Below are 25489 nucleotides of genomic sequence, written 5' to 3' on the forward strand. Positions count from 1 at the left end.
TAACAAAGCGCACACTTATTTGCTAGGTATATATTCGGTATACCGCAACCAGTACACGTCACTGTTTGGAAGGTTCTGTCGCGAAATTTCTGATTGTGCAAGGTAGCTTTTCTTTTAAATTCAAGCGCTCTCTATTTGCTTTTTCCTGTGCATATTCATCGGTCGTTTCAATTCGGAAGCGTTGGTGCTGCAAGACGTGCATACGGAAGCTACGTTTGTGCACAAAGCTCCTGAATTTTCGAAAGCGCAGCTCTGACAGTTCTCGTTGTCATAAATAAGTACAAAGCAGCCTAATCTTTTTGGACACACCATTTCATGCTCTTAGCTGTTTCTGAGAAACAGGCTGCCTTTTTTTCTGTTTTTGGTGTGAAACATTCCTAACAACTTCTTTCTTTCTCCATGCACAGATAGCCTATGCATACACGGGCAGCTTGATTGCAATATTTAGGGCAATATTTATAACAGGTGCAGTGAGCCTTGGTGCATGTGGACAGAAATTAAGCTAGGGTGGGGTGGGGTATTTTCGCACAGGGTAATGTTATGCGGAGGGTCTGGCGTATTGAAACCGAGTCTTTCTGAGCTCTTATTAGACGTCCCAGCACCAGGACAGTAGTTGAGGCTTTTCTTCTTTGTTGTCCAGTCAATGGTTTCCATCACATAAAATAGCCTTAATTCTAGCTATCCCGTGGCCGTCTAACAGAACGATGCAGATATACTGAAGTGATCAGTGTTGCATAAAAGTAGTGAGAACATTGCAAATGCAAGACAACTTCATTGGTTTGCAGTGCACTAACGTGGCAGTCATAGAGAATTACACATTACATTTGCAAATCTAAATTGTGCATAATAGTATGGACTGGCACGTAATGTGCGAAGTAATCGCAGTTATCTCGTTCATGCCAAATGCTAGTGTCAAACATTGTCAGTATTGCATATTTGTAAAGAGCAGACATGCTGCGCCTAACTTGTCGTTGGATAGATTTTATTACTATGAAAGCAAAAAGTTTACACATGGCTGTCGTGTTCTTGCGTGGGAAGTAGTATTACCTTAAATGAGTATAAACACCAAATTTTTGGTTATGTGTGTTCTTTGTAGCGACGTGCTGGGCATTCGTATACATAGAATTGTTGCATAGTATTCGTCTCCAATCGCTAAATAATTACAACCAGATTTCTTTTCTTCCCTGTTTCAATAGCATAGCAATTGCTATGACATCAATGTTCAGTATAGGTTATGGAAGGCACAAAAAAGCTACGATATCGCTACTTCATCATTTTAATTAGTTACAATGCTAAAACCAGCCTGCCTTAAGAGTCGGAATCACAATGAATGACAAAGCCGCAATTATATTGCAGTTTTCCTCATGCCTCCCCTGGCTTATACTGACCTTTGATGCCATTGCCATTGCTCGGTTTTTAAAAGTGAAGCAGGAGAGAGAAGATATTTAATTACAAATTATTTAGCAGTCATAGGCGAATACTGTGTGGTTATCCGTGCATAGTAATGCCTTATGCATCATTAAAAAAAAATGTGCAACTGAAATTTGCTCGGCTGCTGACCCAAAAGACGCGGGTTCGATCCCGGCCGCGGCGGCTGGAATTTCTTTGGAGGAGAAATTCTAGAGGCCCGTGTACTGTGCGATGTCAGTGCACGTTAAAGATCCCCAGGTGGTCGAAATTTCCGGAGCCCTTCACTACGGCGTCTCTCATAGCCTGGGTCGCTTTGGGACGTTAAACCCCATAAACCAACCCAAACCAAACTGAAATTTGTTGTCTGCCTCTTTGAGATGAAAAATTTTGAATTTTTCCTTCACTATTTTAGAGCATGAAATTCAGTTAATGGTATCTGAGAAACAGGAATTGCAACAGCCATTTCTCTTCAGCAAGAAAACTGTCATTGGTTTAAGTGTTTTCCCGATTCAAGGTTACCTTATATTTTAAACTGCACAATGTATTATGTGACAAGAAACCGTCAAGCACAATAGGTGTGGTTTTAGAAATGACTGGAAGTGATAAGGGAATACATTTACTTAGAGCAGGTAGTGACCGCTGATCCGGATCATGAAGGGTAATAACTAGAGGAATATGAATTGGGTGGAGTGCATATGGCAGGTTCTCTCAGATCATGAATGGCAGTTTTTCAATACCCCTCAAGTGAAAAGTATACAACAGCTGTATCCTACCGGTATTCACCTATGGGGCAGAAACGTGGAGGCTAACGAAGAGGGTTCAGCTTAAGTTAAGGACAACGCAACGAGCTATGGAAATAAAAATGATAGGCGTAACGTTAAGAGATCGGAAGCGGGCGGAGTGGGTGAGGGAACAAACGCGGGTTGAAGACATCCTAGTGGAAATCAGGAGAATAAAGGGTGCTTGGGTAGGGCATGTGAGACGAAGGCAAGATAATCGCTGGTCCTTAAGGGTAACAGAGTGGATTCCAAGAGAAGGCAAGCGTAGCAGGAAGCAGCAAAAAGTTCCATGGGTGGAGGTTTGCAGGAACACGGTGGACATAGCTGGCGAAGGACAGGGTTAATTGGAGAACATGGGAGAGGCCTTTGCCTTGCAGTGGGCGTAGTCAGGCTGATCATGATACTTGCAGAAGAGCTTGCTCATGTTAAAATTTTCATTTGGTAAATATGTGCTTGTTTTACATGCACACAGCTTTTGAAAGGACTAGCATAGTGATAATTGTATTGGGCTTCATAAAATTGTAGCTCTGAATGAAGGTTTGCAATGAAAGGTGTCTGCACTTGGTCACAATATAGGTACACACTAGTGGCGACATGACACACACGATCAGTACATTCTAGTTGTATTCTTTCTTTTTTTCCATGGGGTTATATGCATGATAGTATGAAAAGGGCATTGGAATTGACTCTTACTTGCAATATTTTCATTCATGTTTGCAGGCACCCGGAGAAATGCACGCATAGCCAAAGCTCCTTCACTCAGCCGAGCAAGCTACGGCATCATCCAGCATCTTAGTTTCTTTTGAGCGCTTACAGCTCACTGCGGTGGATTTGGTAGATGGGTTTACTTTGCTTTTGGCAGTGTTCTTGGCATTTAATGTCAAGTACACCCCAAAAACAAAGCGGGCTTGTCTGCTGCTTGAGACACTAATGGGGCTTGATCCTAGCGAGCGCCTCCCGAGCGTGTTTTGGGCAGCCACAGCAATCACAGCAATGACTTGAGAAATAAAAGTTATCAGTGTTGTACATTTGTGTCATTATTTCTTGAACCATTGTTATTCCGAACGCAGACAGAGCACCATACTAATGTGCAAACTGTAGTGTAGCCATAGAGTAGTTGTATGAGCAAAAATTATTCTACTCAAAGATTATAATCCCTTTTGCTCATTACTCTTTTGTAGATGTAGCGCAGGTGGATCCTGCAAAACATATGACCAACTTGCTCTGAAGAATATGTGAAATAAGAAAATTAGTAGAATACATTGAAAACACGTGAAACTCCTTTTGAAGGAGTAAAATAAGATCTGGGCTGATACTCCTTGAAGGAGTATAGTCACTCTAACAAACGGAGTCCTGGAACTCTACCTGAAAGAGTAGTAGGATGCTGTTTCAATGTGGTAGCTTTACTCCCTCGGAGGAGTGCCTGTACTCTATTGCAGGAGTAGTACAGTACTCCTTGAGTAGGTGTTGGATCACTCTTTGTCCAGAGGGAGTAATTTTATTCTGGAAAAAGGAGTGGAATATGGGACAAGCGAATACTCCTTCAAAGTGTGTTCTGGGCACTCCTCTGCACTCCTTTAGTTCTAAGAGTGTTATATCCGTTCATCCTTTCTTTCATTGCAGTGTAGCAACCGGTTTATTATTCCGGTTAACCTCCCAGCCTTTCGCACTCCCCTTATTTTTCCTCCTCCTGTTTATATATCCGTTTTCCCGTCTGGGTGTAGGGGATAAAGTAGCTAGACTTGTCCACTTTAATTGTAATCTTTTTATCCGTTTCCGCAAACTCAGAACACTGTTTTCAAATCCCGGAATTGTTTGCCATATGTTTGCAATTCCTTCGTGTACTGAAGACTGGAGGGCCTGAAAACGAAATTGGAAGCAGTTCTGCGCCACTCGGCAGCGACAAACAGGCACCTTCAAACTCAGTGAGGTCGTGCGATTGCATTGAGTATGTAATGTCGAAGGCCGAGCCCAACACGGCTCTATCGGCCGAGCTACTGCGCAACCCCTCGCAGGCATTTTATATAACCTTAGAACAAATAGTGTGGCAGGAAGTCAGAACCCCTTTTCAATGATCACGTCTCCAACAGCGTACAATTTCTCTCCTGAAACGCCAAATTTTATGTGTCCAGTTCCCGGCTTGTATTCGAGTTCAAACCTGTTTAAACCTGTTCTTCTCTTTTTTTTTTCGAGCTTGTTATAACACTCGCATTTTGTTCTTCTTTATACTACATTCAATCTCCAACAAGTTCCACGTCTTGAAAGAAATTCACTTTCCCAAGCCCTCCTGTGAGTTACACACCGCTTTCAATTCCTCCGTTCCCGATCAGATTGATATGTTGGGCAAATTTTTATATTTTCAATGCGGCCTCTCAATGCCCCTTTCCATTCGCTTCGGTTTAGAAACAACCGCGGGGCGAGGCAATCTCGGGGCTGTGAAAGATGTCCGCTTCTGCGGAGCTAGGTACGCAGACAGACGCACTCCGCGGCGTTACAGCAGTGCCATTCGGCCGCATCCATTCGTTTCCACTAGCAGACGGTAGCACCACCGACGGAACAAAGGGCTGTGCGTTCGACGGGCTGCGAAGAACAAACGGCGCAGTCGGAGAACGAACATCCATTGCGTAATACACTGCACGCTTCAGAAGCCGGAAAGGAAGCAGAAATAACTCTCAAGACGTCATGCGCCCTTTGACTCGTGACTCCTTATGCCAGGGTCTGTCCATAGTTGTCCACTAGTCGTGCAAAAAGAAAACGATAGCAAAGGTTAACGGAGGGCGCTGCAGTTGGCTAACGTGCAACGGTAGAAAGAGAAGAGAAGGGTGTAAATTAAAAGCAGCAGGCTAATATAAGGATCACGGATGTCAGTTAAGAACGCTGGTGGCAGAGAGTCAAAAGCTGTCGCCGATCTGTGGTTTGGTTTCTTGGTGTTTAACGTCCCAAAGCGACTCAGGCTATGAAGGACGCCGTAGTGAAGGTCTCCGGAAATTTCGACCACCTGGGGTTCTCTTAACGTGCACTGACATCGCACAGCACACGGGCCTCTACAGTTTTGCCTCCATCGAAATTAAGTCGACGCGGCCGGGATCGAACCCACATCTTGCGGGCCAGCAGCCGATCGCCGTAACCACTGAGCCACCGCGGCGGATCGAGTCGTCGCCGAACTGTGAAGGGCTTAAAGAGACCATAGATGATTTAGATATTAATATATTTATGCACCAATCTGTAAAGGTGTCCTTTGTAAAAATTGCAGACAAATTTAAAAGCTGTGCTTTGTTTCTATATTTTGCAAATTATTCGTAAATACTACTGGTCGCCGTCAATTCAAGCAACAGCTCACCGCGCGTTCTTAGTCGCTCCACACCACCAAACTTCGCTTTCGTAGTGCCCAAATAACGCGGGCGGGTTGAACACAAAACAGATGTGTTTCCTGTCTCTCGCATATCGGTCGTATAAGTTGAGGGGGGAGAGGAGGAGCATCATTTTTAATCGCTGAGAGCTTCGATGTTAACAAAGCCAGCTTAAAAAGTTTTTAGGGGCGGTGACGACTGACAAAATCCCGATTGCTCGTGCGCTTTTCATTATCTTAGAAAATATTGTTTCATGGTTTAGGAACGTGAGCAAAGCCATTGCTTATCTTCAAGGCTGAAAACTGATGCTTCCATTGTCCGACGATCGAGGCGTTTTGTACTCAAAAAATGCGCATACATGCGGCAAGTATTCTATTTATACATATCGTAAGCTTTGCCTGAAAATCGATACATCAATAGGCTTCGCTTCTCTTGCTACATCGTGGAGCATTACAACAATTCAACGCCGACATTTTGTTATCAAAAAATAGATGAATGGCAGTAGCGATGATTCGAAGCAGGAATCTTCCATACCGTAATCGAACTTTACCTCAGTTAGACACGAATGCCCTATTTCAGGCTTTATCTCTCTGCAGAAGCTTAAAAACTGCATGAATCTAGAAAAAGAATGACAATTCCTCTTTTTAAAATTCCATGAAACATCGAAAATTTTCTTATTGCAAACTGTTTCCTGTGAAACGTCCTGAAAAAAATATTGCCCTGAATATTGATGAATGTAACATTACAGGCTAAAACTGAGAACTTCCAGCTCTATGTGGTGTATCTTCAGACCACTGGGAAATTGCGCGACATACGTGGTTCTCCACGCATTGACTAATATAAATAGATACCTGCTTGAGCCGAAAACGCGCGTCATAAGAACGAAGCATTCAAAATAATGAGCGCGCGGTGGAGGCCGCGACATCCCAAGGGATCCCCGCCGACCTCCTCTAAGCCAGTGCAACCGGTCTTTAGACTGGTCCCCTGTTTTGGGTGTAATAAAAGAAATCACCACCACCGAACACAGATTCCATGGCGTTACATTCAAATTTTCTTTTTTCTCGCATGTGATCCAAGAATGGAATTTGTGGCCTTCTGAAATTCTGGTTTGGTTGGTTTATTGGTGTTTAACGTCCCAAAGCAACTCAGGCTATGAGGGACGCCATAGTGAAGGGCTGCGGAAATTTCGATAACCTGGGGTTCTTTAACGTGCACTGACATCGCACAGCACGCGGGCCTCTAGAATTTCGCCTCCATCGAAATTCAGCCGCCGCGGCCGGGATCGAACCCGCGTCTTTCGGGTCGGTGAACAGCCGAACGCCGTAACCACTGAGCCACAGCGGCGGAGTCCTTTTGAAATTCTAAACCAGATGTTACTTGAAACATCTCTATCGCACTTTACAAGATCCTCTGAAAATTCTTAACGTTGTCACTATGCGCGATTAAATCTGCTTCTTCTCTGCTGTTTCCTTTCTCTGTTTTATTTCACTTTTATGTGAACTCTATCCTGTTACAGCCTCAAAGTGAGTCCAACAGTGAGTCGTAGAACAAAGCACACACGACACATATTACGCAGAGAACGACGCACATGTCTCCTTGAACGCGAAATGAATGCGAACGCAAGCTTTTCTTTCTTTGGGGTAGGTTCGCTCTGTACGACAAAGTACGTTGTTGTACGAGTTGGTGACGGTGTTCCATAACTGGACGGTGAGCAAAGTGGCATAGTAGAAGAAAAGAACACGCAAGAACACAACACTCACAGCTTAAATCTTCATTGGATGACCAGCCGGAATGCGTACGGAACTGATGGCCAGTCTGCCCATTATCATAGCACAATCTTTAGACTACGGTTTGCCAATCAACTGTATCTTTCTCGACTATGCTTTCGCTAAGATGTCGAATCAATTACTGCTTCTTAAATTAAGTTCTCTAAATATATACACTAGTCTTCTGGATTGAATGTCTCTTGGCCGACTGCTCTCAGTTTAAACACCAGCCGCCGACTTGCCATCATTATCACGTGCCATTATCATAGCACAATCTTTAGACTACAGTTCGCCAATCAACTGTATCTTTCTCGACTATGCTTTCGCTAAGATGTCGAATCAATTACTGCTTCTTAAATTAAGTTCTCTAAATATATACACTAGTCTTCTGGATTGAATGTCTCTTGGCCGACTGCTCTCAGTTTAAATACCAGCCACCGACTTGCCATCATTATCACGTGCCATTATCATAGCCCAATCTTTAGACTACAGTTCGCCAATCAACTGTATCTTTCTCGACTTTCCTGTCGCTAAGATGTCGAATCGATTACTGCTTCTTAGATTATGTTCTTTAAATATATACACTAGTCTTCTAAAATGGATTGAATGTCTCTTGGCCGACTGCTCTCAGTTTATATCAACCGCTGACTTACTATAATTATCAGGTGGCGTGACATCTCGTACACTTCAAGGCAGTATTTTGGGTTATTTACTCTTTCTAATATATATTAATGACCTTATGTTAAAATTAATCCTCCTATTAGACTTAAAAACAAAAGCTATCACAGTATTACAGGCACGTGTCAGCATTCGCAATCAAGGTGACATATTTCTTTCCTGACAATGCTACAGCGGGTGCGCTAATACATTCCTCCGGAAGCTTTGCCATTTGGGTACAGACTTCAGCTCGTCAGGCAATAAAGATTTCGGTTGTGAGTCAGCGCTGCGTTGTGTCCCTTTCTTCTCTGTCCTGTTCGACGCGCTGTAATTATGGAATCGCTCTGTTTTTTCTGGGAAACCTGGCGCATGGCGCAAAACATGGGCCAGCTAGGCGCACAGGGTAGCGACGGGATCGCATCGCCGTTGGGTGACTCCGTGTGCGATGCGGCTCTCGCCTGCTGCCTGCCTTCGTCCTTCCCTTCCCGTAAGGCTGCACGGCAGCTTTTTAAGGCGAAAGCCTTTAATGCCTCATACTGTCGTTAGCAGACGCGTCGGCAGCCGTGTCGACAGACACGTCGGCAGATTCGTCCGCCTTTCGGCGTCACTGCTTAAAAGGCTGAAGGTTCCAGCATGAATAAAGGCGCATCTAGTGAATGCATGGGCTTCATAAATAAAATAAAGTGAGTAATGTCAAGAAAAGGAAAATAAAAGATAAAAATCAGAAAATAAACAAAAATAAAAACAAAACAAAAATCAGATGTGAAAATAAAAATAAAAAATAAATTAAGAAAAGGCGCAAACAAATAAAAAGTAAATATGAAAAAATAAACAAGCAAATAAAAAACAGTGGCCAGGAAACGCTTTCGCCTTGCAGCACTTTAGAGAGCCAAAGTGCCCCCTGAATTTTTGGCCACGACCACTTGGACAAATATGCTTGCGCAGCGCTACAAACCAAAGGACATGGCTTCGCTACTCGTACCGAAGGTTTGACCTTGCTCATTAGAGATTAAGATGAGATCTATGTATTGCAATTAACCAAGAGGCCTATATTACGCTCAGCTGACAGAATCGGCGACACTATCCTGAATGCCTGGTGCGCAGTACAGTGACAATATCAGCAAATGGTTAAGCAGGCTCGAAGCGCACGCTTAAAGAGCGTGAGCTAGCGCCCAAGCAGCCTTTTGCGCTTTGCCTTTCGGAAAGCTACCCACTGATCCCGCTGTACAGGCCCAGCGGATAATATCGCCAAAGCACTCCGAAGCGGCCCGTTCGCGCCGTTTATCGACCTGAGTGCGGAGGGTCGAGCGCGTATTTCCTATCACGCGCAATCTACTCGCGTTTCCTCGAAAGGATGCAACAGGATCGCGTATGCACCCGCAGCTCATTTCTTTATCGACCGGCGACGTTGCGTCACTGGACGAAAGAAGAATGACAAGCAACGCCCAGCCTATCGTTGCTCCGCCCTCTGAACGACAGCCATCTGACCCTAACGACGCATGGACGCACAATTACGCTTCGACGCAATCCCCAGTTTCTGTTCAAGACAGGGTAATAAAGTGCCCGTGGGACTTGGGGAAATTCCCTGAAGAGGACTAGCTCTCTACGGAATGAGTAATTACAATTTAGCATGCACCAAAGCGCGGCCACATGGCGAGAAAAGAAGGCGACACATGTAGCGCACACTGTTCGCAGTTTAAGGAAAATTTCTGGTCCAGCGTTCGAACACGGCAGCGCCGCTAGCGCTGGGCTGTGGCTCTGCCATGAAGGAAGGTGGCACAGCGAGGATGAACTCGAGGCGGCTTATGATGCCTGGTGGTGGTGAAAATATTTTAATGAAATAGTTTAGGAGGTTGTAGCGGCGGTTGGAGCTCTCAGTCCGGAACCCCATTGGCGTAGGCTGCTGTCCGGTCTCTTTCGATGAGTTGCTTTTGACTCGTTTCGTCAGAGCTGGTCAGAGCTGCCTCCCACTCCTCCTGCGTTGGCTGGTTATTAACACTGATCGCCTGATTTCGTTGGCAGGCCCATATCATATGGTACAGGTCCGCCTTCTCCCCGCAGAATTTTCACTGTGAGTCAAATGACTCCAGGTCTATTGCGTGTAGTCTTCGTCGGTTGTTGTTAGTGTTGGTCTGTAGCTTTCGGAGGTGTTGTTCCTCCCCTATGTCTAGTGTTTTAGCCGGCGGAGGGTAGACCCGACGGGGTAATCTTAAGTGCTAAAGTATGTCGGTGTAAGATAGTAGTGGGGTAGGAGGTTCCACGGCATCCGCACTGGGTGCCCGGTGGAGAAATGCTCGGGCTGAGGCATGTGCGCTCTCGTTCCCTGGGATGCCCTGGTGACCTGGTACCCATATTAAGTGTTTGTGTGTGGCTTGGTAGCCACGGGTGTAGCTGTCTTGCAGGATTTTAGCTGCTAGCGGTGCGACCCTGCCCCAGAGGTAATTGCGATACGCTGTCTGTGAATCTGTAAGAATGTATTCTGAGCTAGTGCGTGTTGCAGCTAGAGCAATCGCCCCTTCTTGAGCAACCAGTACTAGTAGTACATTAGTACTGGCTTCTTGCGTAGCCAGTACCATTCCGTCTACTGCTTGATTCTGGTGCACTACCGCGACGGCCGTCATTCCCTGCTCGGGACCCGCAGCATCGACATTGAACACGCCCTCGCGCCCGCCGTAGTGCCTTTTCATGGCTTCGGCTCCTGCTTGTCGTCTTGACTCGTCAAAATCGGGGTGTATATTCCTGCAGATCTATCTTGTGGGTGAAGCGGAGAAGTTCGAGACGATCCCCTTTCCTCTACCCCGCATTATCCTAAAGTCCAATAAAATTAATAGAAAACGACTGAACAGCACTGACAGGACACAAGAGAAGAACACAGGCACAAGCGCTAATTATAATGCTGCCCTGCCTGTCGCAAAAAAAAAAAAATCACCTGGTTGCTGGTCATCGCTTGTGTCCGTGTTCTTACGCCCTGTCTGTCAGCGTTGTTCAATCGGTTTCCATCAACTTGCACCAACCAGCCCGACTAAGCCTTCTTCTGGAATTCAATAAAATACCGTTAGTGTAAAGGATGTTGTTGTTTTTGTGACTGAGAGTAGTATGAAAAGGAAATTGCACGGGCCTGCCGATTGGCTCGAGCCGAGCCACCACCCCTGCCACGTGCAGATAGAGGAGAGTTAAAAGATCAGAGGAAAGAGAAGAAGAAAAGAAAAGGCGCGCGTCGCAGCAACAACTGCGTCCGCAGAAGCGGACGCTAGCTGAAAAAACAGATAAGCGGCAGAAGCCGCGCTCGCTCCACCTCCTCCAGTGTAACGGATTTTGAAGCGAAAAGCATAGAGTAACATAATAGTAAAGAGCGGACACTCGGGCCCTTTCGCGGCCGAGTTCGGCGCTTCCCCGTTTCCGCCAGATGACACTGAACGTGCAAATAAAGAAAAAAGAAAAAGAGTATGGTCTTGGCTTCCTTCTGCGGAGTGACTGATGCTGCTGATGCGCTCATTGTTACCCTGACAGAATGCACGTAGTAGGTTCACTGCCGCTTGCCAAGCGCACGCAATGCGTGGCATAACGCCTTTGCGGCTTGTGGGTGACGTGTTCGCCGCGGCGTCCAGGCAAGCGATCAAAGCCAAACGCTTTTGACGAGCGTTGCACGTCGAAACCTGGATAATCGTTGCGTGCTCCGTAATCGTCACGCTGGTGGCCGGCTGCTCAGCTGGGCATTGTGACACCGCCTCCTTCGCGAGAGTGGAGAATGCACAAGACGCAATTAAAGTAGAGCCTCCAAGATTCCTGTTATGGCCTATCATCTCTGAGGCCAGTGCGTTTCCCCGGGTCCGCTAGGTGCGCTGTGCACAAAAGTCGGCCGCTGGGGCCTACGGGAGTGTCCGCTCTTTACTTCTATATTACTCTATGCGAAAAGCTTCACTACCCGCACCACAGCCGCGCTTCGCGTGAGCCGTCGGAGCCAAGATTTGCCACAACTGCGCATACCCGAAACCGAGTGACGTCACGCGCGGCGCAGGTGGCCGCCGCCGCCGCGCCGACTCCACCGCCTGACCTTTTGGCGCAGCCGCGCGCTACTGCGCATGTGCGCCGCCTCCTCACCGCCGCTACTACTGTGCGCTCGCATCCTCGACACCGTTACAGTGCACTAGTAACACCGTTCGACCTTTCGTTGCCGCCGCGTGTTTACCACAGTTACTACGCATGCGCAAGAAGGGCTATATAACGCGCTTGCCCACACCGTTATCGTGGAGCTCCCAGTGCATTGTGCGGGAACTGCGACAGCCATGGCGTCAAACAAAGCATAACTGCAGCTTTTCGCTTGTCACTGCCAACCTTTTTCTAGGACCCTAAAGATTTTTTTAGCACATGATTTTTTTGCGAGCAGCAAGCTGGAGCGGAGAGGGATCAGTTGTTCATAAAATCACGAGGAATGCTCCTGCCTTAGCTCCACCCGGCATCCATTTATTCAAAACCGGCCAGAAGTGAACGAGGCAGTTCCATAATGTGGGAAGATAAATCAAAACACTCCTCAATTTTACATGCGCTGAGACGCGTTCAAGTACATTACAACGCGAACTTCGTAATTCCCTCAGAGAATCTCAACACATCAGCACACTCGATTATGCATCTGAAATCGGTGGCACGGAAGTTCCGCGTGCGGAGTTAAAAAATCCGTCAAGCATGTAAGACGGGAGACAGACGCGATATTAATATTCCTAGGGATTGTGCCTCCGGAAAGTCCAGAGGAGGGATGGGAGTGATCGTCATCTCCAAACAGCGCACCGCTGGATCCTTCAGGATTCTAGTTCGCTCAGTTCCCGGAACGTGCCCAAGAAACGGAGATTAATTGCCGGGAGACTGGAGAGGAGGACGTGGACTGTGGTTGTTTAGAATGTGGCCAAGCAAAATGCCAAATCTACGTTGAATGGGCGAATGAACGAGTGAATTCGAAAACGGAAAAAGCGGCTGTATTTGATTCAGAGGTGGGGAGAGCTTCTACGCAACCAACGTAATCCCGGATGCCGACATTCGCGTTCTTTCAAACAAGAACCTGCGTCTAGCTTAGCGACGCCTGTTTGCACACGACCACCTAGTGGAGTCTTGCCGGAAAAGTGACCGTTTCGAGTGCGCTTCCACTTTAACCAGCCGCTTAAAGTAGAAGAGCACTTCACGTAACCAATTACTAACGACGCAGAGGTAAAACCCATCAGCAAGGAGTATGGACACTTGTCTGGGCTCGATCTCGAAAGAGCGACTCGCCCGTTTGGCTATAATCACGAAAGAGATCTGGGCATTAAAAAAAGCATACAAACCTTACGGCAAGCTGCGCAGCTGTCGTTGTCCCGCCACGCGCCACATTAGCAATGAGGTCGGCAGGGATAAACAGTTACCGATCGGCCGGAGTAGTGGGTTTCACACGGCATTAGCTCGTCGTGATTGGCCAAGGAGTGACCGCTGCCAACTATTTGGCCGAAACGGGAAGGCTTTTGTTGACGACGGGTGAAAAGAGGAGGATGTTGCATTCAAGCATATATATTTTAATCATTTACTTATTTATTCAGTACCTCTATCGCTAGTAAGGCTCTCCCACTTATCAGCTCTAAGCTCTCACCACCTCTGAATCAAATACAGCCGCTTCTTCGTTTTTCCAATTCACTCGTTGATTCGCCCATTCAACATAGATTTGGCGCTCTGCCTCGTCATCTCCCAGTCGACTGGCATTGTGCACTGTTCTACGTAGTGGGTGCAGAGGTGCGTTAAATATATGCTGGAATAAACCGCAGTGTTCTTCTAAAAAATAGAAACAATGTTGTGAACACTGCAACTGGACGATAACCTCAGACGTTGAATTGAAATCACAATGCCTGTAAAATCTCTCCGCATATAGGTCCATCAGCAAATAGCGTTTGCATCAAACCACCTTCGTATACAGGGTGTTTCATCTAAGACTGTACACAACTTTTAAAAAATGGGCTTTCTGAGTTAGTATAGCGATTTTTTCGGCATAGCATTGTCAGCGGCGTAGTACACCAGAATGCAGCTAAGACGTGCTAACTAGCAGGCAGGTTAACTAATATTGAATTGATACCTTTTTAACTATCACAGTCAGTTTAGTTTAGTTTATGGGGTTTAACGTCCCAAAGCGACTAAGGCTATGAGAGACGCCGTAGTGGAGGGCTCCGGAAATTTCGACCACCTGGGGTTCTTTAATGTGCACTGACATCGCACAGTACACGGGCCTCGAATTTCTCCTCCAAAGAAATTCAACCGCCACGGCCGGGATCGAACCCGCGTCGCTCGGGACAGCAGCCGAGCACCATAGCCACTGAGCCACCGCGGCGGCCACTATCACAGTCAGGTCCGTTAATTATTGACAGGCGTATAAGTAAATAAATAAAATATATATGCTTGATTGAAACACCCTCCTCTTTTCACCCGTCGTCAGCATAAGCCTTCCCGTTTCTGCCAACTAGTTGGCAGCGGTCACTCCTTGGACAATCACGATGAGCTAATGTTATGTGACACCCAATATTCTGGCCAATCGGTAACTGTTTATCCCTGCCGACCTCGTTGCTAATATGGCGCGTGGCGGGACAATGTCAGCTGCTCAACTTGCCATCAGGGTTGTATGCTTTTTTTAAATTTCCAGATCTCTTTCGTGAGCGAGCCCAGACAAGTGTCCGTACTCCTAGCTTATGGGTTTTACGTCTGCGTCGTTAGGAATTAGTTACGTAAAGTGCTCTTCTACTTTAACCGGCTGGTTAAAATGGAAGAGCACTCGAAACTGTCCCTTTTCCGGCAAGACTGCACTAGATGCTCGTGTGAAAACAGGCGTGGCTAAGCTAGACGCGGGTTCTTGTTTGAAAAGACGCGAATGTCGCCATCCGGGATTACATTAGGGGGAAGGCGGCTTGATTCGAAGAACAAAGGGCGATAGAAGATGTTTAGATAAAGCACGGCAAAACGCGCCAACCGGTCTAATTTGTGCCACATAAGGCGGGAGAAGATTCCAGGCACGCGTTGCCTGGGCAAAAACAAAAATAAATAATACCGCAAGACATCACCTTTAAAAGCAAGTTTCTTGACATTCAAAGGGTGATCCTTTCTTTGGGATATACAGGGCGTTTCACATTAGTTTTTAGGCAGTTCTTAAAAATAAGCTTTTTCAGTTAGAATACAGCTTTTTCTGCACAACATTGTCAGCTGTGTAGTCATCATTGCCAGCATCAGAATACCGCCGAGACGGCCTAACTAGCAGGCTCGTTAACTAAAATTGAATAGCTAACTTTTTAATGGTTAGGCTCCTTAAAAACTGCGAGGATGTAGCCCAGTGTAAGTAATATCCACATCAGTTTTCAGGATTTCGAAAACGCGCTTATCCTCGGCGCTGTGGTCTAACAAATTTTGGCTATTTCCACGAGTTGAGTGCACTGGAGAGGTTGCTTTTCCAGCAAGGCTCTCGAAGCGAATTTATTTTGGCTATTGCAGCCAAAGTGTATTGAGCCACAGCGCGGAGGGCAACCACGTTTGCGAAATTCTAAAAACTTATATGGATATTACTTCCTGTGGGCTACAAGCCTGTCAATAATTAACGAATCTAAAAGTAATAGTTAAAAAAGTAAGTATTCAATATTAGTTAACCAGCCTGCTAGTTAGCACGTCTTAGCTGTATTGTCATATACTGCACCGCTGACAATGTTAGGCCGAAAAAATCGCTATCCTAACTCAGAAAGCCTATTTTTTAAAAGTTGTGTAAGATCTTAGATGAAACACCCTGTATACGAAGGTGGTTGTTTTAAACGCTTTTATTTGCTGATGGACCTAAATGCAAACAGATTTCACAGTCATTGCGATTTTAATTCAGCGTCTGAGGTTATCATCCAGTTGCAGTGCTCACAACATTGTTTCTAATTTTTAGAAGAACACTGCAGTTTATTAAAAACATATAGCGCACCTCTCTACCCACTACGTAGAACAGTCCACAATGCCAGTTGACTGGGAGATGACGATGAGGAAATTAGGCAATATAAATCCTCCCCTTAAACACATGCCAATACCATTAATAAGCATTCATTGCAGGATGTAATATATTCTAATATCGTTTCTTTACTGGAAAATAACTTTTATTGAGTTCATGTCAGGAAGTTTTCGGAGTAATTATTTTTTGTGCGAACCAACTATTATCTGTCCATTATCATAGCACAATCTTAAGACTACAATTTGCCAATCAACTGTATCTTTCTCGACTTTGCTTTCGCTAAGATGTGGAATCAATTAATGCTTCTTAAATTAGGTTCTAAATATATACACACTCTTCTAAAATGGATTGAATGTTTCTTGGCCAACTGCTCTCAGTTTATATCAGCCGCCGACTTGCTATCATCATCACGTGCCGTGAGATGTAATGCACTCCAAGGCTCTATTTTGGGTTCTTTACTCATATATTAATGATCTTAGGTTTAAATTAATCCTTCTCTTAGACTTTTTGCAGATGTCTGCGGTCTGTTTCGTGTAATACAGGACCATAATCATAGTTCTCTCGTTCAGACTGCTCCTGATAACGTACTTATTTGGCGTCGACGATGGCTTACGATTCTTAATCCATATATATGTATAGTTAAGTGCTTCTGAGGGCAATATGACACGTCTAAAACTTTCAATTACAAGATAAATGGAGTTACACTGAACGCGTGTTGTCTTACAAATATCTTGGCGTTCACGCAACAAATAACCTATCCTGGTGCCTGCAAATCTATCGTATTGCTAATAATCAAACCATGCTCTTCGATACTTACGCTCTAACTTCTTTGAGGCTATATTTCACGTGAAGTTACTTTTGTATAAAACACTAATACGGCCTTATGCTGAATATGCACCGTCCAATTGGTATCTCGCACAAATGGCCTTCTTCATTAGTGCTAGAAAATCAGCTCAATATCATTGATTTCCTTTCATCTTTTACAGCTATTCTTGCACAGCCAGTGTTTCTTTCATTAAATGGAAGTTTTGTCGTACTAGTTCTTGCTGATCGTAGATAAATTTCATGCCTCAGCATTTGCCGCAGCATACACTTTCTTAACCAGACACAGGAAATTTTTCACGCCCATCATATGCATCATCACGTGTTGGTCATAACCATAAAGTTGCTATAATTCTTTGTAAAACTCTTTTGTTTTCTTTCTCTTTTTAAATATTTATTTCCGCAAACAATCAGCGCGTGAAACCACCTCCCTCCCTCCATCGCCTGCTGCTGAGACCGATCGTTATTCAAGACGGTCATCATCACACATATCCAACAAGCATCTCTGCCATGGTTTTCTTTGTCTGCACTTGTCCCGAATGTGTATTTTTTCTTTTTTCCACCAACCAACTTTATAATGCCATGTGGGCCTTGGGGTTATTGTAATAAATAAATCAATAAATAGATATGCGTTCATGTCCACTTAAGAGCTGAATTGATTGCCGTCTTCGTTAATTCTATTAATAATACAAACCGCTTTCACTACATTTCTTTATCAGTTCTGAGGCTCTACTTCGCAACCCAGTTTACTTAAATTACTCATGTCATTAATTTTTCATTTTCAAGGACAAACAGCACAAGAATGAAAAAAAGATGGTTCGTTTGTTTATGGGGTTCAACGTCCCAAAACGACTCAGGCTATGATAGACGCCTAAGTGAAGGGCTCCGAAAATTTCGGACCGCCTGGGGTTCCAGAAGAGGCGAAATACGGTCTGGTTTGTACATGTTTGAAGAATTGGATAAAACAGCGCAACGGAAGGCTGGAGTTTGTCCTTCTCTTGTCTCGTCCTCCGTTGCGCTGTTTTATTCAATTCTTCAAATACATGGGGTTCTTTAACGTGCACTGACATCGCACAGTACACGGGCCTCTAGAATTTATCCTCCAAAGAAATTCAACCGCCGCGGCCGGGATCGAACCCGCGTCTTTCGGGTCAGCAGCTGAGCACCATAACCACTGAGCCACCGCGGCGGTAGAATGAAAAAAGATGCAATGCGAGAGTGCCCTCTGCGCACTGCACTGCACTTAACTCCAGCACCCGGCAAAAGAGCGTTAACACGAGTCGCAGCCCATGCTATTCGCTGGGTGGGTTCTACCGACAGTTCTAGCTGTGGAACAGTCCATTCCACCACCGTCCCAAGGTTCAGCCCTCTGTCAATTTATGCGGCAGCGAAGACGGTGGCGCTTGACGGCAGCGCGCACGAGTTGAAGTGGCGCAACACTTTCCATTCGGAACTTGCAAAATCGCTTCTACGAAAAGGCGGCAGACGTCGTTGTAACTTTCTCGGAGTTCCTTGCAAGCATGCTCTTTTGGAGAGCATTTATACTAACAGCGCGCCGCTAAATATTGAAAGAGCAAGCATTACCATCGCAAAAGTGACACGTCCAGCGGCTGCATATCAATAAGGTGCAGCTTGAAGAATGTTTTCGTAACAGGGATTTTACGGGAAGGAGCAGCCGCGTCGCACGAAAAGTATTGGTTGAGGTCGTGGCTGTCTTGGAGTGGGCTTCAGGACATTCGCGACCGACTGGAACTAGCGGATAGCGACGGCATTATTGCTACTGCTGAAGTATCGCCTATGAAGATTAGTATGTTTCTCCTTATTTGCTCCGTTCCGTTACAGATAGCCGGAGTGAGAGCTAAAGGCTGCAATGCCTGACACATGAAAAGGAAGGGGCTAAAACAGCATTCGACAAGGGCACTTCAACACAGAAATACAAATTGTAGACAAACAAATTTGGTCACATGGATTTGGGTTACATATGATCATGTATGTATATACAGGGTGTCCAGGCTAACTTTATCCAAGGGTTAAAGATAAAATATTTGAGGTAGGCCAGGGAAACCACTTGCATACACCTACCAAACGACTAGCGCATCATAGGAAATTTTTCGTTTTGAAATTAATTGATTAGCAATTAAGATATTTTTTTCTAAATGCGTAAATATTGGCTTTAGACAGCAAATGTGAATAGAAAAGATGAAGAGCACCTACAGAAACCCCCATTCTATTTATTGGCGTTAAATTCTAACGTGTATCTTGTTTTCTGAGCTCCAAAGAAGGCCCGCGAAATAGAAAGAAAAAATCACGTGACTAGTGCATTCACGCGCCATGGTTGTGCTACTCTCAATCCCGTCCTGAGTTACTCGCTGTCGCTGTGTTCAGACTCAGGCTGCCGTCCCTTCTTCCCTCCCGCGTTTCCTTTTTTTCTTGTCTATCTTTTCTCCCCGCGATCGCAGACGCGGGTGGAGGATGGCAACACTTACTCTCCCCCTTTCCAGTTCCGGTTTTTTTCTTTCCTGTTTTTATTTTTTTCTTTTGAGCCGTTCTTCTCTCCCCCATCGTTTGCTTGTTGCTTCACTTTCAGCGTGGAACTCTGGTGAGTTGTGCAACCGTCGCCTCAGGACTTTGGACCCTGGACTGCGCCTCCGTCTTCCGTGTAATGTAGCGCGTCGTGAAGCAACACTACTGTGTCGTCTATGGCTCGGTGTTGCCTTCACGAATAAGTATGCTTTCCGGATCGCGATGGCCGACAGCCCTTCTTGTGTGAACTGCGCCTGTGATGAGACAATCACCCATATCTTGTGTGAGTGCCCTGCCTTTGTAGCCGAAAGACATAAGCTGCGATGTGCTCTGGACCGCCTGGACCCTCGCCCTTTCACAGAGGCCAAGATCCTCGGTCCGTGGCCACAACAATCAACTGCCATCAAGGCTTACAAGGCACTCTTTCGCTTTTTGAGAGCGACTGCCTTAATTGACAGACTGTGATTATTTCCCGTTACTTCTCTCTTTCCTCTTTAATTCCCCTCATTCCCTTCCCCTGTGCAGGGTAGCCAACCGGAATCCTTTCTGGTTAACATCCCTGCCTTTCCCTCTCTCTCTCTCTCTCTCTCTTGATTCATGTGTCGGACACCTGTACAGATGCCAGAGAAGCGAGAACCATCTATCTTCAGTCTTAAAAAAAGACAGGCTCTGTCCGAAACGTCGACTCGTAATAAATGTCTACCTATAGGAAGCGCTTTTCAATTTAGCAGAATTCAAGAAAATGGCTTCCAAGCAAAACGTTTTTTTGTGGGCTGCCTTGCGCCCGCAAAAATCTGAATGACTCAGCGGCGGCGTAGTGACAAGCGTGCTCGGCGGGTCGTCGAACAGAATACCCGCCGCTCTCGGCCATGCACAATATAAAGGTGACAACAAACTTTCGAGATACGGCATAAGAAATAACCACAAGAGTTGGAACAACGCAGAATCACATCAGCCTGGCTGCGATCCTTCAGATAACTGATCGCGCCTTGCGTCACAAATAAAGCGGTGAAAACAAACAATACAAACCTTCGCGGCAATATATGTCGCGGGATATTCAGAAATGAATAATTATTTTGCTGTATTCATCGAACGGTTTCGGATGGTGAAACCCGTCTTCCATCAGGATGAGATGCATAACATATATTACTAAACAAGAGAGACTTCAGGATATTCATAAAAAGAGCACCCGTAGGTGAACTTTCTCTGAACACCCATCACTGCCCCCTCATAAGTAGGTCTTTGAAGGCAACATAGAAACAAAACATTTTTTTTTCTCTCATTTGACTCAAACAAGCCTGAAAGAAACTGAATTTTCCTCCCTGTACTTTTTTGTGACTTACCAATCTACCGCGCAAAATTGTTTTGAAAATTGCAGAAGCGCGATTTCTTATGCAGAACAACGGAAAGATAAGTACAAAAGTAAGCAAGTCTTTCGAGGACCAACGACCTGAAATTTGCGGTAGGCCACCTACAGTTACAGCAGAATGCAAGAACAAAGGCAAAGAAAAGGGAATTTATCGTAGCCTTCAAATGGCACAAACGCTGAGATGTTACGTGGCTGAGTTGGACTAGCAGCGCGTCCGCATGTATACGCCTTATGAGTCGCGCGGCACTCTTCGTCGTGATGGCTACCAAAACGGCAAAATCTTTTCTATCCCCAAGTTGCGTAATTACAAACGTTGACTCGTCGAAAACGTTTGGTGCATGCAATGAAAAGGGACGGATAAACGTGGCGATTGGAACACAGAACTCGTGTGCACGTTTTAATCACCGAGTACGTTTGCTCTAACAAAGATCAGACAGTAAGCAATTATTCTGCAGCCCGCCGCGGTGGCTCAATGGTTACGGCGCTCGGCTGCTGACCCGAAAGACGCGGGTTCGGTCCCGGCCACGGCGGTTGAATTTCGATGGAGGCGAAATTCTAGAGGCCCGTGTACTGTGCGATGTCAGTGCACGTTAAGAACTCCAGGTGGTCGAAATTTCCGGAGCCCTTCACTACGGCGTCTCTCATAGCCTCAGCCACTTTGGGACGTTAAACCCCAATAACCCAAACCAAACCATTTATTCTGCACCACTATCCTTGCACAGGAAGCAGCGTTAGTGCTTGAAGCCCGGACCGCTTAGGGGAACTAGTGGTTTCGTAAAGGGAACATGTGGAGTTCAATCTGCAATGCAGCGCCGCTAGTTTACAACCAGCACAATGTTTCCAGGAACCTCTTGTTCGGCCTTCCTAAGGTGACAGTGCCTGCAAAGTGGGGCTTCGACCACACCATGTTCAGACGAGAACATATGACGTCCCATGGTGTCCTTAGGCCAAAGTTTCCTTAGTGCCTATAAAGCTCCTCATAATTACCATCATCATAAACCACTGTCCTTTGCAATACAACAGCGACTTGAGCTTTTCAGAGGCTAACAGTATCAACTCAAATGTCGGAGATTTTCGAAAGTGAAAAACGCCCTTGCTGCCCCAAAAACGAAATCACCTCTGACAAGAACGCAACGTGCTAGACAACAATCGCTGGGCCACTGGGGACCATCGTCGTTCAGAACGGCCGACATGTAGCAGAAGACGGCATTCCGGTAGTTTGGTTCCAAGCTGCCTCACGGAAAAATCCGGTGTGAAAATGGCTTTAAAGTGTCGGAAAAAGAAGACACGCACACACACAGCGCTGCGCGTACGCGTGTCTTCTTCTCTGCCCCTTGTAAGCGCTCTGTTCTTCGGTGATATCTGATTACTTTCCTGGCTTTGCTTTCCTGGAGAGAACATCGGTCCACCGCGACGAACTTGCAGAGACCGCTTCCTAGCCCTTTCATGTATACGTGCCCTCTTTATGCAGTATACGCAAAGAGCGCAAAGGAAACCAATGCATCGCCCTTACACAAAGCCAACGTAGCCTCTAACCCCACACACTTGTTAGCACTTCGGTCAAGTGTTCGAGACCAACGCGCGTCGTTCGTTTAGTCGACGGAACAGCGGCGTACATAGCGTGTACTTCCCTGTCGCCGGCGCGGAAACGGCGGAAATGAGATGTCACGTGCTAATCAAGGGAGGTACAAACACGGCTCCGCTGTTGTCTTCCATTGCGAACGGACGGGCAAATATTCAGCCGAAAACTTCGAAGCAGTCTAGGATGAGGGGATATTGTTGTTCTTTACATGTGACTTTGCCACGGAGATTGCAGGAGCCGTGTGTTCACTTGTAGTTGCAAAACAAGTGGAAATAGCCTCGCGAAAACGAAAAGAACAGGTCCGAAATGAAGTCAACGTGACACCGAAAGCGATATGAGTACCGCATGTTGTATTCTTACATTTGATAACGTACTTATACCGGAATATTAGTAAATGATCACGTAATTCTTGCGCGCGTAAATTCTCCCTTGTTTCGATTTTGCATAAAGCCCGTATTATACCGCTGACAAAACTAAACTGAGACTTGTGGTTGGCGACAACGAGTGCGCTGTCTGCGCACGGAGTACACCAAATGGAAATTTACACACGCCACCAGAGGAACTGAAATGTACGACTAATTTTAGGAGCACGGACAAACCTCTTGGCATTTTTTTTTTTTATGGAAAGAAAGGTAGACCACACAAATTGCGGTCTAGATACACATAAACCGAACCGCATATTCGGAACTTACGCAGTCTGTACGGGATACCGGTCAAATGCCAATACGGCTGCTTGAGAGATGATGTGGCAGCAGCACTAGCCTGAGCTGTCTTGCGCCAGCTGGGCAGTGTCGGGCTACATTAATATCTTCGTGACGAAACAGGACACCGTATGTTCACATATGCGCACTCAGAAGCTCTCAATGCGGGCCATGTCTGCTGGGGCGTGAAGACATTGACTAAGTTTTTTTTTTTTGTCATCGTACTGCCTTCTGTGCGTAGATATCCACAGGTGCGATGGGAACAGTACGGCACTGGTTTGAATTCCTTGCCGGGCAAAACCACTGGCTCCAGACAACGTCGAGCACAGGAAAGGCGGCGGGGATAAGCGCGGAGAGCGAAAAGACACGTCAAGAAAATTTTCAGCGCTCCTCTTGTTTTCTGTTACTTGCCGACTATAGCATTACCAGATGTAACAAACTGCGCACTCACGCACAGATCCGATCCCACTTTTTTAGCACAAAAAGATGCTGTGCAGATAAAATAAATTCAAATCCTAAACAAGGTACGAACTTTTGCTCAAAATACTTGTGCTCGAGCTCAGCTGAGCAGACGTGGAAGCCGAACAGGTATACAAGAGCCTTGCTCCTAGCAGAGCAGCAGCGTTAAAACTTTACTTCATTTGCTCTACAGCGCAATGATCGAGTGCTCCAGACGAGTATGATCGGGTCTGTTCTATCGGCGACAGAAGTGTCCAGGGAGCGCGAACGCTCGCAGAAAATGTATCGCCGGCAGAGGTACATTTTTCGATCGCCGTTTCCATATCCGCTACAAGGAACGGTCGTCCGAGAAACAATTCGGGACGGTGTTCCAATCCTATAGCTTGATAAGCAAATGGCCACGCCGGCAAAAAGAAGCGCAACTTCCCGGCGCCTCAACAGACTGGCGACATACGCCGGGAAGCGCGCCAGCTTCTTGTCCCATCCTGCGGGCTCCTCCTAGGATGAAGCTCAAGAGGAGGCGCTTCCTGACGAGCCCGCCTCGCCGCGGTGGGACATGGACCCGCTATTGAGGGGGGAGGGGGCACGTGAGTGGAGACGCAGCGATGCATTTCAGACAACGGCGATGCGTCCTGGGCACCTCTGTCAAATTAAATTCGAACAACGGAGCGCGTGGTCAAAGGTCTATTTCACGCCGTCTGCACTCGTCAGAGATAGGCGCGCTCATCCGGTTTACGATAGCTGCGCTTGTTTTCTTTGACATTCGTTTTCTCGCTTTGTTACTGGAGCTCCACATTCGTACCTTCAATCGATCTCAACCTACGCACCGCGGTTTCGCTCACGGCCACAGCTATAGACCGCGTTACGCGAGTGCTCTCAGCACCCTGGCCTGCAGCGCATTGATTTTACCTCCATCCTCGGAGTGTCATGGGCGGCTGGTTGCGCTGAGAACAAATAAAGGTCGTTCGGTTGCGTGAATTAAGAAAAGAACTACGGCGTCTTACCGCGTCACAGTGTGATGGCCATTGGATTAAAGCAATCATACCTCATATATGGTAGAGTCGACATGCACGTATGGCAGGAGAGGCACACCTGGTGTTGTCGCTGCTAAAAATCGCTGATGCTGGTCCCAGTGAGGTGAAAACCTTCTCTTGTTAGAGCACATCCCGTAGCGCTGGTTCCCGCAGTCCATGAAGCATGGTCTTGAGCAACACAAGCATGCTTTTCCAATTGCTTCTGAGACCGCTGCCTTCAGCGACGGCACTACAGCTTTGCAGGATAGCCTTGTGCAGGCGACTTCTAATGGTTGTCGTGCTCGCACAAAGCGTAAAAATGCTGTTACCTCACGAGCCGTAATGCTGGGTTCGTCTGCTGCAGTGTCCACAATAAGAAGGTCTTGATCCTTGACGGTAACTCGCTGTCTGTGCCACGAGGCATGTTTCCAAGCCCTCCCACACCACGGAATGCCTGGAAATTCCCGTAACTGTGGGCATTGAATGACCTATTTCGTTTGCGATGACGCACTGCTGCACACCGTGACGGTGAAGAAAAACGACTGGCGCGCTCTTTTCGGGCCGTACAGTACGCTGACACCTGAATGCTTGATTCCAGTGTATTTGAGCGTGGGGGCGGGAACGCTATCGGAAACAAGCGATCTCGCAACTGTCGCGTTGGGCACCGACCGCAAACCGATCGGTTTTTCGCATCGCAACCGGACGCTGATAACACGACGATGACGAGAGCAAAATTTAAAGCGCTGCAGGCCAGGGAGCTAATAGCGCTCGCTTCGCACGCACGGGCTACAGCCGGTGCAGCCAGCGAAACCACGCGGTGCGCGAGTTGAGGTCGGTGGAAAGAGTGAACGCGGCGCTCCAGTGACAATGCGAGAAAATTAACATCAGAAAGAAAACAGCAGCAAAACTACCGCAAACCGGATGAGCGCGCCTATCTCTGATGACGACAGGCAGATAGAGGAAACTGGGTCTTTGGCCATGCGATCCGCATTTCGCATTTCATTTGACGCCGATAGTACAGCCTTTGTCAAAAGTTTGGAGCCCAGGGGGTTTGCTTCTGAAGCACACTGTCTGGTT

General features: G+C 46.4%; 1 protein-coding gene across 1 annotated transcript in view; it reads right to left on the reverse strand.

The window, feature by feature from the left end:
* Positions 1-24521, reverse strand: part of LOC149331074 (uncharacterized) — a 437932-nt gene extending 413411 nt beyond the window's left edge. Inside the window, exon 1 of the mRNA XM_089560091.1 lies at positions 24445-24521. The gene's annotated coding sequence lies outside the window, so the exon portion shown is untranslated. The remainder of the gene's footprint in view (positions 1-24444) is intronic.
* Positions 24522-25489: the final 968 nt, after the last annotated feature.

Source organism: Amblyomma mixtum, chromosome 9, assembly GCF_055824585.1.
Source record: "Amblyomma mixtum isolate Tamu chromosome 9, ASM5582458v1, whole genome shotgun sequence".
NCBI classification, from domain to species: domain Eukaryota; kingdom Metazoa; phylum Arthropoda; class Arachnida; order Ixodida; family Ixodidae; genus Amblyomma; species Amblyomma mixtum.